Source organism: Pelophylax lessonae (assembly GCF_965119305.1).
Source record: "Pelophylax lessonae genome assembly, chromosome: 6".
NCBI lineage: Eukaryota > Metazoa > Chordata > Amphibia > Anura > Ranidae > Pelophylax > Pelophylax lessonae.
Genome location: NC_138773.1, coordinates 40,432,834 through 40,444,559, shown reverse-complemented (window position 1 = coordinate 40,444,559; position 11,726 = coordinate 40,432,834).

The following is an 11,726-nucleotide window of genomic DNA, read 5'->3' as shown; positions in this document are numbered from 1 at the left end:
TCATCGCGGCTCCGGCCAATCACAGCGCCGGAGCCGCCAAACCCAGAAGAGAAGCCGAGGGATCATGTCAGCTCCCACAGCGGTGTTCGGGGGTCCGTGTTGGGGCTTCGTTCTAAGGTAATTAATTTATAGTGAGCTAGTATGTGATGCATACTAGCTCATTATGCCTTTGTCTTGCAGGTTTTTTTTTTTTTTTTTTTTAGGTTTACAACCGCTTTAAAAGAGAAGTTTGGGTTTTGTTTTTGTTTTTTTAAATCATACTTACCCAGGTGGATGCAGCATCAATGTAATGCTGCATCTGTCCCCCACCGTCTCTAAGGGTGAGAACTGAATTAGCTAACACCGCTAATCGCTTGGTTCTCAGAGCTCCTGAGCAGAGAGCTGGTGACTGCCAGTCACCGACTCTCTGCTCTGCCCCATCAGAGCTCACTGGAGCATTGGGCTGTGGAGAGGGTGGGAGCGGCTGGCCCAGGATCTCTGTAACTGGATGAGAGGCTGAGCAAGGTGCTTGTCCAGGCTCCAGGGTGGATCACGGTCATATGGTCGAGATATTTCCCCAGCCTGGACCGGCTCTGTGACGCCAGCCGACAGCGGCTTCAGCCCACTGTCAGCTGAAAACGGGTCACAGGAGTGTAGAACGGACTGCACTCCTGAGCTTTGGCTGTACTTCTCTTTTAAGGCATCCCCCAAGCATGTTATTTAGAGGTGTGTTTTCAGCCTTTGCCCTTGAATCTGCCTGAAAAGACTCTCAAACTTTGGATATTAGCCTACCTATTAGCCCTAAAAATTGGTAAAATTAATAACAGGATTTGCACTTCCAATAGATTTTGTATTTGATTCTAAGTTCAGGTTTCCCAATATTCAAAGAAAGCATGGACAGAGCCATGCAAAGAGGTAAACAGAGATCCAAGTAATAGAACTAGTTAAAATACTTTATTGATTGAGACTTGAAAAAGAGACACACTGTTGCAATAATAAATAACCAACTCCACCAAATACCAACATTGATAGTGAAGGATAATGATAAATACACTATGTAAAACAAACAGAACTCTTGACCCTAATAAAGTGCACTGGTAGCAAGAAAACGATCCAGATCTGCTGTGTAGCCAAGCAAGCTAAGGACTATCCCATAGGGTTTAGCACACTCGTGACTGAGAATTGAGCTTGCTGCATATGATATGAATTACAGGATCAATAGATCAAGAGGGTTATCACCAGGGTATAGCTGAGACTGCTGGCATCCTCATATGTCAAAGATATGGAGGGGGAAGGGAGGAATCATTCTGTGTAGCAGGTCTAGAAGTTCAGTCTCTTGTGAGATATGGCAAGTGAAAGCAGATTATGCTTAAAGCCTATCGGGATACCAAGAAATCTCCAGGTAGGCCAGCAAATCCCCCTGCCCTGGGGCCGCTGATACCTGTAAAAAAAATGGCCGCGGCCGGCCCAACATGCGCTCGGGAAAGCCCGTACACGTTCGGCTATTCCCGGGCAGACGGCGTATGTGCGGTGACGTGTTGGCGCTGGGCGGCGGCATTTTTAAATGTAAGGCGCCTCACCAAAAGGTGAGACTCCTCCGCAGCCTCTGCATCTCCTCAGGATTCTCCTGTACCATGCCCGCAGCCCTGCATCTTCTGTACAATGCCGCAGCCCTGCATCTCCTGTACCATGCCCGCAGCTCTGCATCTCCTGCACCATGCACGCAACCCTGCATCTCCTGTACTATGTCCGCAGCCCCTGCATCTCCTGCACTATGCCTGCAGCCCCTGCATCTCCTGTACCATGACCGCAACCCTGCATCTCCTGTACCATGTCCACAGCCCCTGCCTCTCCTGTACCATGCCCGCAGCCCCTGCATCTCCTGTACTATGCCCGCAGCCCATGCATCTCCTGTACCATGCCCGCAGCCCCTGCATCTCCTGTACCCTGCCCGCAGCCACTGACATGTCCTCCTGTACCATTTCAGCAGCCGCTGACATCTCCTGTACCATGCCCACACAGCCTCTGACATCTCCTGTACCATGCCTGCAGCCCCTGCATCTCCTGTACCATGTTCAGAGCCCTTGCATCTCCTGTACCATGCCCGCAGCCCCTGCATCCCCTGCACCATGCCCACAGCCCCTAAATCTTCTGTACCATGTCCGCAGCCCCTGCATCTCCTGTACCATGCCTGCAGCCCCTGCATCTCCTGTACCATGTCCGCAGCCTCTGACATGTCCTCCAGTACCATATCCACAGCCTCTGACATCTCCTGTACCATGCCCTCACAGCCTCTGACATCTCCTGTACCATGCCCGCAGCCCCTGCATCATGTCCGCAGCCCCTGCATCTCCTGTACCATGCCTGCAGCCCCTGCATCTCCTGTACCATGTCCAGTGCCCCTGCCCCTCCTGTACCATGTCCGCAGCCCCTGCATCTCCTGTACCATGCCAACACAGCCTCTGACATCTCCTGTACCATACCCGCAGCCCCTGCATCTCCTGTACCATGCCCGCAGCCCCTGCATCTCTTGTACCATGTCCAGAGCCCCTGCATCTCCTGTACTATGCCCGCAGCCCCTGCATCTCCTGTACCATGTCCACAGCCCCTGCATCTCCTGTACCATGTCCGCATCCCCTGAATCTCCTGTACCATGTCCGCAGCCCCTGCATCTCCTATACCATGTCCGTAGCTCCTGCATCTCCTATACCATGTCAAGAGCTCCTGCCTCTCCTGTGCCATGTCCGCAGCCCCTGCATCTCCTGTACCATGTCCGCAGCCCCTGCATCTCCTGTACCATGCCCGCAGCCCCTGCATCTCCTATACCATGCCCGCAGCCCCTGCATCTTCTGTACCATGCCCACAGCCCCTGCATCTCCTGTACCATGTCCAGAGCCCCTGCCTCTCCTGTACCATGCCCGCAGCCCCTGCATCTCCTGTACCATGCCCGTAGCCCCTGCATCTCCTATACCATGCCCGGAGCCCATGCATCTCCTGTACCATGTGCGCAGTCCCTGCATCTCCTATACCATGCCCACAGTCCCTGCATCTCCTGTACCATGTCCAAAGCCCCTGCCTCTCCTGTACCATGTCCGCAGCCCCTGCATCTCCTGTACCATGCCCGCATCCCCTGCATCTCCTGTACCATGCCCGCAGCCTCGGACATGTCCTTATGTATATATATATATATCCCTATATGCCCCTTGTGTGATATTCACACACTCTTGCTGCTGTTCAGCCCACAGCTGCTGTCAGCAATTTCAGCACTCTATCTGCATTACTGTAGATCAGGGGAGGACTGGGCCAGGGGACAGGGGGGCAATTGCCCCCTGGGCCATTCTGATGCCCCGTAAAAAGGCCGCACCACTTCTGCCACAGACATGCCTAAAGTTTTCTGGTGAAGAGTAGTAAAAAGTCCCTGCACTGACCTATTGAGTGCAGGTTGAAGACAAGGACAGAGCGCAGGCCTCCCCTTCCCTAGCATGGATGGTGTAAACTGTGTTTGAGCAGAGGCCAGTTCAATGCCCCACTGGAAACTCTCCTTCCCCAGGCAGCCCCGACTTAGCTGTCCCAGCTCCCCCCAACCACCCTCTGCTGGTCAGGTCAGGAACCCTGATTCAGCCGGTGAGTAGAGAGTACCTGAGAGGAGCTTCAGCTTGGAATGGGGGTCAGGAGGAAGCTGGGAAGAGGGAGAGTGGGAGGGGAGCCAAATCATTGCACCATGGGCCTCTGGTTTGTACTTGCCTCCTGGGCCGGAAGTTACCAGTCAGCCCCTCCTGTGAATTCAAGTCTGACACCTCACACACGGAGAGCTTGTCATCTGTGCAAATGTCTCATGTTCTCTCTTCCTGGATGTCCGTATAGCATAATCTGCTTTTACTTGCCATATCTCACAAGGGACTGAACTTCTAGACCTGCTACACAGATTGATTCCTCCCTTCCCCCCTTCATATCTTTCACAAATGAGGATGCCGGTGTAACATTAAAACCCTACCTCGTGAAAATTCCCTACCCTCGTCACTTCCTGTGCACGTACGTCATGGAACAGCTGAGCAGCTTCCCACTGCACATGCTCACAGCTGCGGAGGGTAGGGAATTTTCACGGGGTAGTGTTTTTTAACGTTACACCGCATCAGCTGTTGCCGCGGGTACATTAAATCATCTCCGCTGCAACATTAATTCATCTCCGCTCCAACCCCTCTAGCCTCCCTGATCTCGGCTCCAAAATGTAAAAGCGGCGGCAGGTTTATGAAAATATAACTCACAGAGATCTCAGCTCCATGAGTTATTTTTTCATAGACCTGCCGCCGCTTTTATATTTTGGAGCCGAGATCAGGGAAGTCAGAGGGGTTGGAGCGGAGATGAATTAATGTTGCAGCGGAGATGTTTTAATGTACCCGCGGCAACAGCTGATGCGGTGTAATGTTAAAAAACACTACCCCATGAAAATTCCCTACCCTCCAGAGGTGTGAGCATGTGCAGTGGGAAGCTTCTCAGCTGTTCAATGACGTACGTGCACAGGAAGTGACGAGGGTAGGGAATTTTCACGGGTAGGGTTTTTTCACGGAACACCAGCAGTCTCAACTATACCCTGGTGATAACCCTTTTGATCTATTGATCCTGTAATTCATATGCAGCAAGTTCAATTCTCAGTCACGAGTGTGCTAGCCCTATGGGATAGTCCTTACCTTGCTTGACTACACAGCAGATCTGCATCATTTCCTTGCTACTAGGGATGATCGAACTTTTCAAAAGTTTGGTTCTACCAGAACACCCGAACTTCCCGAAAGTTCAGCCCGGATTTCAGAACCCCATTGAAATCAATGGGACCCTAACTTCGGTAATCAAAAAACACCATTTTGAAGCCCTAAAACCCAATAAATGCCCCTAAAAAGTGCCTAGGGTTCTGGGTCATGCCCCAGGGACTATTAATCACACAAAAAAAGTTCTTAAAAACTGTCATTTTTGATAGAGAGCCAATTATTGAAAAAATTATTGAAAAAAAAAAATGAGATTTCTTTGGATTTAGTGTCTGGGGGTCTAAAAAGTGTACCTGTGAAGCTATGTAGCATGTCCAGAACCAGAAAAAAAAAAGTTTGTTTGTATTAGAATTAATATAGAACAGGGATATGGCTCCGCTATTTTCACACATTGCCGGTTTTGTAGCAAGCGTTTTTTGGGGCATTTTTTGGGGGTTATTGGAGGCAGGCATAACATCAAAACTTCTGTGTAGGGGTATATATACACACACACATGTATGTATATATACACATACACATATATAGGTTTGAAAGTAGCAGAACACTATGCTTGCGTTAATGAAATAATTAACACCCATATGGCTTCTCTGCTATCACACCTCTATGTGTGTATGTGTATAAATACATATAAGTGTGTGTGTATATATACCCCTATACAGAATTTCAGATGTTTTGCCTGCCTCCAAAGACCCCAAAAAAATGCCCAAAAAAACGCCTGCTGCAAAAACACACCTGGGCATTTTTGTAGCTGGCATTTTTTTGGGCATTTTTTGGGCGTCTTTGGAGGCAGGCATAACATCAGAACTGCTGTGTAGGGGTATATATATACACACACACACATGTATGTATATATACACATACACATATATAGGTGTGAAAGTAGCAGAACACTATGCTTGCGCTAATGAAATAATTAACACCCATATGGCTTCTCTGCTATCACACCTATATGTGTGTATGTGTATAAATACATATAAGTGTGTGTATATATACCCCTATACAGAAGTTCAGATGTTTTGCCTGCCTCCAAAGACCCCCAAAAAATGCCCATTGGGGCATTTTATTGGGGTCTTTGGAGACAGGCAAAACATCTGAACTTCTGTATAGGGGTATATATACACACACACTTATATGTATTTATTTGATTTGACTACCACTGCACCTGACCTAGTGGGTTTATCCACTATTTTTTATTCCCAGTATTCAAACAGTGCTCCCCAAACCCTTGATAAATCAAAGTAGATCAAACATAAAATCTCCTGTGCTTGAGAATGGGCCCAGAAATACCAGTCGACTATATTCCCATCCTGGCTTTCATGGATAATTCTCGCCTTGCTGCCCTCATTAGACTGGAGAAGTCTGGAAATACCATAAACCTGAAACCATAAAGCAAAACACAGGGTGCACTGGCTTGTGCATTATCCATCCCCAAAACATAACTTTATTTAACCACTTGCCGACCGCCCGCTGCAGTTTTACTGCGGCAGGCTGGCTCGGCTGCGCGAACCGACGTAGTACTACATCGATTGCTCGTGGTGCTAGGGGGGCGAGCGTGCGCTGACGGCGGTGCACTCCCGCCCCCACTAGGCAGCAGGGATGCCGATGCACGGGGCCCCGCTGAGAGAGAATGGTCAGCTGTTGTAAACACAGCTGACCGTTCTTCTCTCTGAAATGATCACAGAGCGACAGTGATCCTTCTATATAGGATCACAGGTCTCTATGATCATTTCACAAGACCCTCCCCCACAGTTAGAAAACACTCCCCTAGGCTTACATTTAACCCCTTTATCACCCCCTATGTTAACCCCTTCCCTGCCAGTGTCATTATTACATTAACAGTGCATATTTTTAGCACTGATTACTGTAGTAATGTCACTGTTCCCCCCAAAAGTGTCACAAATGTCAGTTAGGGGTCCGATCTGTCCGCCGCTATGTCGTAGTCCCACTAAAAATCGCAGATCGCCGTCATTACTAGTAAAAAAATCATTGCGATTTTTTTTTTTTTACCAAAAATATGTAGCAGAATACAAATTGGCCTAAAAGGATAAAACATTTTTTTTTTTTTTTTTTTTTAATATAGCAGAATGTGAAAAATATAGTTTTTTTCCCAGAATTGTCGCTCTTTTATTGTTTAAAAAAACAAAAAATAAAAATCACACAGGTGATCAAATACCACCAAAAGAAAGCTCTGTTTGTGGGGAAAAAAGGATTTAGATACAGCGTTGCACGGCCGTGCAATTTTCCGTTAAAGTAACGCAGTGCTGAATTGCAAAAAATGGCCTGGTCATTAAGGGGGCAAATCCTTCCGGTCCAGAACTGGTTAAAGTGTTACTAAGCCCAGAACCCTTCATTCACTATGTCTATCTGGTCCCCCACAGTACACAGAACATGGAAATGCAATTATTATAGTAAATCTAAACTGTTAAATACCTTATCTCATGGTATATATCAGTCTTGCAACTTCTATAACTGTCCGGCTGAGCACTGCTTTAAGCTTGTAAGAGGAGTTTTCCTATAAGGTTGCAGGACCCCTGACCCTCTGTTTGGACAGTGCTGATTGGCCCTGTGCTGATCACATGCGCCCTCTCAAGAAAAAAAAAAAAAACTCTGTACATGTTCAGTTTGGTGTGTATTGCTAGAGTGTCCCCAAGTCTCTGTACTATCAAGAGATAGATTAGGAACTGTGGAAGAAGGGGAGGATCAGAGAAGCCAGAATCAAATTGCCTTTTTACACAATGCGGAGGATTAACCCCTAAGGTTCCTCAGTGAGTACAACAAGCCATGCTTTACTGCATATACACATTGATTTTACTGTTGTAGGTTTAGTAACACTTTAACCACTTGCCGACCGCTCACATGGAGCGTACTGCGGCAAAGTGTCTCGTTATCGTCCAGCGACGTAGACCTACGTCGCTGGACTCCTCCCCTTGTGGGCGGCACACGCCTGCCGCCGGAGGCTCGCTCCCGCTGTATTCAGACACATCGGGAGTCAGGCCAGGGGACGAGAGGCGGTGATCACCGCCGCTTTTCCCCGATTGTCGGGGATCCAGTGTGGAAATCCGCCCGCTTGTGTAAACAAAGTGGGCGGATCTCCTATGTGACAGGCAGGGTCAGATTGCAAGATTCAGCATAGCTGAACCTGCGATCTGTGCCTGTGTCACTCAGTCACCTCCCCCCCACACACGTCAGTAAGCACCAGGCATACATTTAAAACCTAGATCACCAATAAAGTTAACCCCTTCCCTGCCAGTGACATTATTACAGTAACAGTGCATATGTATAGCACTGATTACTGTAGTAATGTCACTGGTACCCCCAAAAGTGTCAAAAATGTCAGTTAGGGGTCCGATCTGTCCCGCAAAAAAAATTGCAGATCGACGCCATTACTAGTTAAAAAAAAAACAATAAAAATGAGCTGATGAGCGGCTTTCCTGATGAGGGATCTGCACTGATAATCAGTGCAATGATTATCCTTGCAGCCCAATCAGCAATGCCTGCCAAAGTCCACGAGTGCCCATCGTTGCTGCCCTTCAGTACCCATCAGTGATGCTTGTCAATGCCTCCTCACCAGTGCTGCCTATCAGTGCCATTTATCAGTGTCCATCAGTACTTCCCATCAGTGCCCACCATTGCCGACTACCAGTGCCCTTAAAGGCTGCCCATCAGTGCCCATCTGTGCTGCATATCAGTGCCCATCAGTGCTGCATATCAGTGCCGCCTATCATTGCCCATCTGTGTTGCATATTAGTGCCTCCTCATCAGTGCCACCTCCATCAGTGCCTCCTTATCAGCGCCCATCAGTGTAGCCTCATCAGCACCCATTAGTGTAGCCTCATCAGCACACATCAGTGCAGCCTCATCAGCACCCATCAGTGCCGCCTCATCAGCGCCAATCAGTGCAGCCTCATCAGCACACATCAGTGCAGCCTCATCAGCACACATCAGTGCAGCCTCATCAGCACACATCAGTGCAGCCTCATCAGCGCCCATCAGTGCAGCCTCATCAGCACACATCAGTGTAGCCCCATCAGCGCCCATCAGTGCAGCCCCATCAGCGCCCATCAGTGCAGCCCCATCAGCGCCCATCAGTGCAGCCTCATCAGCACACATCAGTGAAGGAGAAAATTTACTTATTTACAACAGTTTTACCGGAATGAAAGAAAACATTTTTTTTCACAATTTTCAGTCCTTTTTCATTTAAGCGCCCCTAGAAGCAGCTGTAAAAATCCAGTGTTCATGAGGCCTAAGTCTGCAGTAAATACTAACCAGGTACAATATACTGGAGGATCAACGTCAAACAATCTACATGTAATGGACTTTAGTCAAATCAATATGCAATGTGCACACATCACAAGCCATTTACTGCAGTGTATGCTGATTAAAACAGTGCAATTTTCCTCCTTGAAAATATGAATTGTGGGGGGGAAACATACAGTGAGTTTTGAGATCTGGGAAGAGTACAGGGGGACTAAGGACCAAATATTAACTTATTTGGAACTAACAATATTGAAAAATATGATTGATTACAATATATACAATACTAAACTATATTATGGCTTATATAATTGCATGCAGTTCTGCTTTAGCTCTGGTTCACACTAAATGCGACTATGAAATCTTGACTTTGTGATCACGATTTCAAAGCAGCAGGTCAGTGCGATTTCAGGTGCCACTTGCCTGACAACTGTGCGATTCCGTGCACAGATGTTTATGCAAGTCACACCTGAAATTGCAAAAAATAGTGCAGGAACCGATTTAGACTGTTTACCGGATTTAAACAGTTCCATTGCCAACCATAGGGTGCGACTTGACATGCGATTTAAAACTGTCAAATGGCATGATAAGTTGCACCGGTGTGAACGAGGACTTAAAGCTCAATCCAAGTATGGAAAAAAAAAAAAAAAAAACCCTTGCTGTGAGACCTCCCCCCCTCTAGGGGAACTGAAGAGGATGTATAACTTACCTTAGCCCATGCTTCGGCTTTCTCCTTTTCTCCCTGACACTGGGCATTCCCTTGCCATCATTGTGTACAATGCAAGACCAATAATCCTGCATTATATGTGAAGGAGTCAGGTGTGCGACCGCAGCCGCACGACTATTTACAGCGGCGGTCAGCCCCGTACAGGCAAAGTGATGTAGTACTACGTCACTAGCCTGTGAGCCTGTAGGGGGCGAGCGCGCGCCACCGGAGGCGCGCTCCCGCTCGTTCCCTAACAAGTTTGCGCGTTAACCCGATGTCCGCCGGTCACTCATAATCTCCCCGTGGAGAGGGAGAAAGGCAGGCGGCTGATGTAAACAAAGCCGTCTGTCATTCTCCCTGATCTAACTGCAGAGATCATACGATCCTGCTATGTAGGATCGTATGTCTCTGTGGTTACATCACTAGCCACACCCCTCTACAGTTAGAAGCACGCCCCTAGGGACACACTTAACCCCTGCATCACCAATAAAGTTAACCCCTTCCCTGCCAGTGTCATTTTTACAGTAACAGTGCATATTTATAGCAGTGATTACTGTAGTAATATCAATGGTACCCCCAAAAGTGTCAAAAATGTCAGTCAAGGGTCCGATCTGTCCGCCGCAATGTCGCAGTCCCGCAAAAAAAAATCGCAGATCGCCGCCATTACTCGTTAAAAATAAAAAAACAATAAAAATGACAAAAATCTTTCCCTTAGTTAGTAAACGCAATAACTTTTGCGTAAACCAATCAAAATACGCTTATTGCAATTTTTTTTTTTTTACCAAAAATATGTAGCAGAAAACAAATTTGCCTAAAATATTAAAACATTTTGATTTTTTACATTTTTTTGGTGAATTTCATATAAAAAAATGTTAAAAATATTGTTATTTTTTCAAAATTTACGCTCTTTTTTTGTTTATAGCGCAAAAAGTAAAAATCGCACAGGTGATCAAATACCACCAAAATAAAGCTCTGTGTGTGGGGGAAAAAAAGGGCGTCAATTTAATTTGGGTACAGCGTCGCACGACCGCGCAATTGTCCGTTAAAGTCACGCAGTGCCGAATCGCAAAATAGGGCCTGGTCAGGAAGGGGGTAAAATCTTCCGGGGCTTAAGTGGTTAAGGAAACACATCAGCCATACGATATAGTCCTATAACCAAGGACTAATGCAGGGAATGTCTGCATAGAACTTTTGCTGACTATTTTTGGAAACTTGAGGTCACATAACGGCAGAACACTTCCCACAAATCTGCTAATATCTCCCCCCTCCCTTTGAGTGCGGGTGGGGCACCTACCTCCGACTGATTGTCTCATATGTTACAATGAATGTAAAGAAAACGTACCCGTGTGTTGTAAGAAAAGAAGCAATAATAATCCCAGAGACATTTCTTTTCCTAGGAAGGTGGAGAATTTCCTATTCCCCATTGTCACCCCTTCAGTGTCTTTATCCTTTGCTGAACTTCCAACTCAGCTGTTCATGCGATTTTACAGAAGGAGAAATGTAGATCTATATTAAAAATAAAAACAAAAAAAACAGCTTGAAAATGTCCTCTATCCCGATAAAGGGAAGCAATTTGTTCCTTTCACTTTTGTTTTCCTTCTCCTCCTCCTCCTCCCTCCACTGAGCTTAGTGCTGATGAACTTCCCGGCTGGAAATGTCTGAGTGTAGCTGGGATACAGAGACTGACGTCAATTCCATACTAAATACATACTTATCAATACAGTAAACCCCCCTCCATTGTGGGGGTTACGTACCGGACCCAGCCGCGAAAAGTGAAAATCCGCAAAATAGAAAAACCCTATTAAAATACATTGTAGGCATGATTTTTTTACTGTCACTGTACGTGTAAAAGCATTTTAGGGTCTTTAAACACACTTTTAAAACAATAGAAACTCATTTAAACACATAAAAGATACTGAGAGACTGAGCAAGAGCTATGGAAAACACAAATATATTTAATTTTTAATGATTTATATAGTAAAATAACATTACAGAAAAAAACGCAATATACCGGGACCGCAAAAACT